At 35.7% G+C, this 7,270-nt stretch overlaps 1 long non-coding RNA gene across 1 annotated transcript; it reads right to left on the bottom strand.

The window, feature by feature from the left end:
- LOC132599837 (uncharacterized) lies at positions 1 to 1,902 on the bottom strand. The gene is made up of 2 exons (XR_009567040.1): positions 1,250 to 1,902; positions 1 to 349 (listed from the first exon to the last, which is right to left on the bottom strand). It is a non-coding gene; the product is annotated as an uncharacterized LOC132599837 (long non-coding RNA).
- Positions 1,903 to 7,270: the final 5,368 nt, after the last annotated feature.

Raw genomic sequence — 7,270 nt, 5'->3', positions numbered from 1 at the left:
CAGGGCTAACCAAGCAATATATAAACATATGCGGACCGGCCGCCTCGGCGTATAGGATCGCCCAAACAACATATGCGGACCGGCCGCCTCGGCGTATGGGATCGCCCAAACGACATGTACATACATCCATACAGAAAGACCCTAACCCACAAACATGTCCACAGACCTCTAAACAGACCGACAGAATCATATGACGGGACAGGGCCCCCGCCGTACCCATGAACGAATATATACAAATGCACTAATAAAAATATATATACCAAAAGTATAAGCTCCGGAAAGAGAGGAGCACTCCGAATAGCAGAAAGGGTGTCCTAAACAGGTGGATCACCAGGCTGTGCGTCTGTACCTACGGGCATGAAACGCAGCCCCCGGAGAAGGGGGTCAGTACGAAATATGTACTGAGTATGCAAAACAGAAGGTACAGAAATAAATCTGAATAATAATCGAATCAGATATATAGAAAATAATACATATCAAAATGTTTATTTCCAAAGTATAAATTATGCATAGGGCACTGGAAAATGTGGTCGCCCGCCTGTCGATGGCGCCACAACACAGCATAACACCAGAAAGTTTCAAATCTCCGAATCCCCATCACACATCACAACACAGCATAACGCCAAACATAAGTGGAACCCGGCCCTCGAGCGAGGAGCACGGTGAACCATAAACACAGCATAACACCGGAATGTATCAAAAAGCGCACGACAACAGAACCGGCCCGGGAACCGGCGAACGATATCATAGTAGGCACGAGCGGAGTAGTGAGGAATCATATGCATAAAATCATTATTATAAATCCGAAGGATAAGTAAAATAGTCATATTCGAAATCGGAGTAATAATTATCACTTTTTGATTCAAAGTTGTCGAATTTACATAAAGGGCGTCGTGGGACCCACGGACGAGTATAGACCCGAACTGAGCCCGCCTATGAAAAACATACCCATTATACATCAAGCAAACTCCTATAAAAATTATTGGAGCGATCCGAGCCTCTATGCGAAAAATATGGCATTCAGAGATTACAAAATTTCTTAAAGTGAACATTTTCTATGCGAATTTCGGAAAGCGATTACTTCAAATACATCATGGTTCATATTTCATAAAAACATACATAAGAGTGTCAAAGAATATATATATGGATCATAACATGCTCGGATCTCGAATTTGGAATTCCCTTAAAGCTCTAATCTAGCCTATGTGAAACTAAGGCATGCCAAAAGAAGGAAGGTTGCTTTACATACCTCTTACGCACTTCCAAAATAGCCAATCTAAAGTAAATTTCCAATCTACGCCTCGGGCTCCCCAAGGTCTACAAATACGCCAACGAATACCAAACATTAGTTAAGGACACTTGAGCCATTCTTTCCAACTAATCATTAAATTCTACAGAAAATTCGGCAGCACTTCCCCTATAAATAGGCCATCCCGAGAATTTATCTCGCTCAAAATCAACAACAACCACAATAACCAACCTAGCAACATCAATAATCAATTCGAAAGGCAAAACAACATTAATAGCTCTCTTTTACATCTTTCAACAACTTTCCAAATATTCGTTTCAACGGCTTACTTTCAAGCCACAATATCGTTCGTACATTCGATTATTAACCCAAATCCATACTAACAACATTAGAGGACTTCTAAACCATTCACATAATTTTTTTCCAACAATCCAAAAATTTTCCCAAAGCTGGCCGAAACCAGTCCCCTAAACTGTGAGCAGCCCTCTCGTTGCTTTCCTTATTTTTAAGTCATGTTTTGTATCACAATCCACAATATAACGATATGATTTTCATAAAATATACAATTTACGTCAAACGCACAACTAGCCTCAAAACAGCCCCCTACACGGCTTCAACACAACTACGACAACTTCATGATTTTTTTTTATCCATTTATCCACACCACAACACATGCAATTTACTCCCAATACATGTACAAGAAGATTAAGCATGATTCCATCTAAACCTATCACTCACGGCTCACTTCAACTTCAACAACAACAATCCAATACCGACATGCAAAAAAAAAATTATATACATTCAATTCATCATCTATACATGTTCATAATGTATCCAAACTCATTATAAATGTAAAAGAAATAACCAATTCTTACCTTGAATACTTGGCTCCAATTTGTGTCTTAAATTCTTATACTTATTCTTGCTTCTCCACCTCCCTCTCCTTGTCTTCTCCTTAGAATTTTATTAAATCACAAAACTGATTTTTTTTTTCTCCACTCTAGCCGTGACCTCCTTCTCTTTCAACTCTTCTTTTTCTTGGTTTGTTTAGTTCTTGAAAGCTGATTTTTCAACAAGTGGAGTTGGAAAGTGTCATTTGCACTATGCCTTATTTTATATATTATTCCCCATATTGCTACACGTATTCCCTCTTTTGAGGACTCACTTTTGCACCTTGTTTCTTTAATTTTCAGATTTGATTCCCCCCTTTTTTTTTCTTTTTTTTTTATTCGGGTGGGGCCCACATGGCCCCTTAGGCTTAATTAATTAATGAAGTGATTAAATTTTAATCCCACTTAATAATCTAATCATAGTTAATTTACCCCTAATCTCCAATAATATCTTTATACCAATAAAATTTATAAACAATTTATGTTTTAATTAAAATTAAAAAAAATTAAAGATTTCTATTTCGTGTCCGAAAATAATTCCGCCTTTAACTTGATTCGACTTGCTTGCGAATAATTTGACGTATAAATATACGGGGTATAACAATATCATTCATAAACTCACATCAATGAATCAAGCATTCATACAATATTCCTTTCTCTAAAACTCCTTCTTCTCCATTTCCATTGTGTAAAATCTGTGCATTTGATCTCAATAAACAACATGTAAAGAAATGGATTATGGGTCTAACTTAACCCCAAAAGCTAGCTTATGAAGGGAGGATTGTCCAAGTCCATATAAAGAGACCATCTGTCACGACTCAAACCGATGAGTCATGACGAGTGCCTGATCTCTAGCGACCAAACACCCATATACTCGTACTTGGATAACACTGAATAACAAAGGCCTATAAATAACTCAATCTAAACTATACTGACTCAAGAAAGGATACATCATGAACTCTATACCGTCAGAATATTATATATATATATATATATATATATGTACTCAAAAGAACGGTGCAAGCCAACTAGGCCGCTACATATGTTGTATACAAAAGAATAGGAGCCGACAAGGCTACATCACATGTCATCTACATACAACTATCTACAGACCTCTACTGGAGTATAAAGTTGTATAAAGGACGGGACAGGACCCCGTCATACCCTTATGCATATCTACATCTCAAAAATAGCATACCAAAATGAACTGCAGCTCCGGATCAAGTGGAGCGCACTGACCACTGCTGGATGAAAGCCCTATTGAGCTAGACCGCCCGTCTGTCTACCTGAACCTGCGGACATGAACGCAGTCCCCCGAGCAATAGGGGAGTCAGTACGGACAATGTACTGAGTATGTAAGGCATAAGAGTAACATAATCATAAAAATCATGAAAGGAATCTGAAACTCAAAGATCAAACTGACTAACTGAATAAATCTGCATGACTGAATATCTATAAGCATCTGAATAACTCTGTATAACGGAAAGTGCCTCTGAGGGCGTATGATATGCATGCTCTCCATGAAAATCATGTATATACATGTAGGTCATAGTGCTGAGGAACGTTCAGCCCGATCCATATCTCATATCTCATCGGCCTTTCTGCGGCCATCATCATATACATTGCTGCGGAACGTGCAACCCGATCCATATCTCATCATCACTGTGCACCAGCTGATCAGGTGGTAATGCGTATATAACGCCTATCTCTTTCCCCATACCCCATATACATATAATATACGTGTATATAACGCCTTCTGGTCACGGGTCAATGTGCATATATATGAATAAATGCAATGCATAGGTAAAATAAATACATAGAACTCTCGGAGCGACATAAGGTCTTACTACCTCCGATAGACATCTTTGAGCTAACGTCATTAATATAAGTAGTCTCAGGACCCATGAACAAAAGGAAAAATCATGAAAGGGGTACAGGAACATCAAAGACTGAAGTACTCCTAGTGCTTCTAAGAGTAGAGTAATATGGAAGCTCGTTTACTCGCTTGTTGGTTCATATCATAAGATCATGCCAAAAATGAAAGAAGGATAGCCTTAACATACCTTAACGTCTCCTTAATCTCTTAACGTTCTCCTTCCAAGTTCGCAAAGTCTACATTCAAGAGGATCATACTAAGATTAAGTCTTGAAAACACTCTTAAGTTCAAACTAGCGTAATTTAACGAATTAACGAAATTTGAGCAGCGTTTCCCCTATTTTATCGACTTCCACTATATAAAACAACTCCCAATCAACAATGACATTATTATCAATACCATAGTCAAGAGACTTCATTCAATGCCCAAAACTCCTCTTCATAATCAACACACAACAACAATTTCAACACAACTCTATATACACTCGTATACCACACTTCCTCATCATCATTACTACCATTCATAGAAAGATTATACTCAAAATACTCCAACAATTACAACTCAAGTTAATTTATTACTTAAAATATCATCAAACCCACATTTGAACTTCCTCTTTCGCTTTCTTCCCTCAATCAAGTTATTCAACAACTAGACATTCTTAATAACATGAAAATAGATGTGCAAACTTACCTTAATCACACAAGAGCAAGCTTTGGATCAACTATCCCACTTGAGTGAAACCCCAACTTCAACACCAAAGAAATTCTTGGGTTCTACAAACCCTAGTGAGCCTCTCAACACTTGATTCTCTTGATTTTTGCCTCTTGATCTTGGATTTCACTTGGGTTTTGTTAAATATAATAGGGAGAAGATTCTAGAACTCTCAAGAAGTTGGGAAATGTTGGAAATGAAATAAAGTGAGTGTTGGTCGAATATATATAACATAAACAAAATTTGGGCCGACCCAGTTTTACGGTCAACTTTACGGACCGTAAAATTTATACGGTCCGTATAATTGGACCGTAAATCCTGACCAGTGATTCTCCCTTTTCTGGAATCAATTTACGGTGGAAGTCAGTTAGATATACAGTCCGTAAAAATAATACGGTTCGTATATCCCGTCGGGCGAATCTCAAAGTACAAAACCACGGGGTGTAACACCACCCATCTCATTAACCACCGATGAGGGACTTTTTTCATTCTTCAACACCCCACCTCACGCCCAGGACTGAACATCTGGTGTGTGGGCAATTTAATTTGGGGGCCCACATCGTATGAGATGGGTCTTGCTCTGATACCATGTAAAGAAATGGATTATGGGCCTAACTCAATCCCAAAAGTTAGCTTATGAGGAGAGGATTGTCCAAGTCCATACAAAGAGACCACCAATCTCAGTAACCACCAATGAGGGACTTTTTTCATTCTTCAACACAAAGTTCAAACCAATCACAACGTCAACAGTATATACAAATACAATGGTAGTATGTGATTATGTGTTTACAAACTTCAAATTTTAACCCGATTGTTCTAACATGAAAATTAAATTTTATCTGCATTAGACTATTAAATTGAATAGAAGAAGCTAAATGTTATATATTTTATTTATCAATGTCTTGTAATTTATGGAGTAAGCGATTATAAAACAAAGAAGAATAGCGATTATAAAACAAAGAAGAATAAAATTTTCTGACATTTAAATTTAATTGGACCTCAATATGAGTATCGCGAATTGGAAAGAAAACTAAAAGAATTCAAATTAATCTGCCGAGGAATAGCGGGTTTGTGGAGTTAACAGTTGAAACAAAAATGATTTTCAACTAAAAATCGTGGGCAAACAGCACTTAACAACTCCCCCCACTCTTGCGACTAACTTCTCTACGTATACTGTCGGTTTCTTTCTATTTCAATCCCACAACTACTAACGACAATTTTGTCCATTTTCTACAGGATTTTCTTTTTTCATAATAAATTACGTAATTAAAAAATGATTGTCACAGCAACCAAACATGGTTCATTTTTAAGTGGGCTCATGCTATGTTTTCTACTCCATTGACCTTTATTTGACAAAAGGTTGAATTGAAAGGTGGAAGGGTGGACATATGGCCATCTTGTGATCATCCTAGCTTGCTTTGTACATTAAAAATAAAGCAAGTACTCCAAACATCTTATCTTATTTTTAAGAATAATTTGGTATCAAAGTGTCATGACTTCGAATTTTGTAGAGTTTATGATTTGAATCGCGATATCACCAATTAGAATTCAAGGAGTAACTTTTTGCTCATTGTTGTCCAGTTAAATTCTTTTCTTTTTATGATTATCTTGTGAAATAAAATTAAATTTCTTATTTTGTTTAAACTAGAAATGAAATTTCCTAAATTGCGAAAAGAAAAAAAGAGTAGCTAAACATTTAAACACATTCACTTGGGTTTATTCTAAGCAAGAAAAGAATGAAGAGACTTAATCCTCATCTTTCGATATTGGCAAATTGAGTTATATAACTTATAAATCATATTAAATAATTAACTATGCGTTCTAAACCTTTGACACAATACTAGGACTACGACATGCTTCACTAATAATATAGTGTCAACCAAATATTTGAGATCACAAAGATTGTAGATATCTAGGATTTGATTTTTTCTAATAGAAAGACATGTACTCTCTTTGTTTCTTTTTTACTTATTCAGTGTATTAAAAAAAAATTAACTTGTCCATTTTAACAAATTAAGAGAGAATTAGTTACATTATTCAAATTTACCCTTACCATTAAAAATTATTTCTCAAACTTATTGAGATATTAGTAATCAAATTTAGATTTCTAAAATATATAGCTAATAAAGGTAACTTGATAAAATAAATGCTTAATTAATGCTTTATTAAGAAGAGTGTAAAATATAAACTGGACAAGTAAAAAGGGATAAAAAGAGTATTTAACAGTTCCTCTTTGCATGATACTGCAATTACTTGGTAAACTCAAGTCCTTTTCCATAAAACACCTAATACTCCTAATTCTCAAAATGGAAAATGTCTAATCACAAATTCACAATTATTATTTCCTAAAATATTGGGAAATTTTTCCTTTTTTACTTGGTTTTATTCCTTCTAGGATGGTTTTAGTCATAAATTGTCAGTTTCTCAATTTCTTACACACTTATTAAATTTTGCAGGCAACATTTGAAAAAATATTAAAAAATCTACAGGTTAGAAAGAACCATTAATTCAGTATTATTATAAGTTTCCTTCATGATTTGAAAT

The sequence above is a fragment of the Lycium barbarum genome, chromosome 6, assembly GCF_019175385.1.
Source record: "Lycium barbarum isolate Lr01 chromosome 6, ASM1917538v2, whole genome shotgun sequence".
NCBI lineage: Eukaryota > Viridiplantae > Streptophyta > Magnoliopsida > Solanales > Solanaceae > Lycium > Lycium barbarum.
The sequence above is the reverse complement of the archived record's forward strand: the minus strand, read 5'-3'. Positions and strand labels throughout refer to the sequence as shown.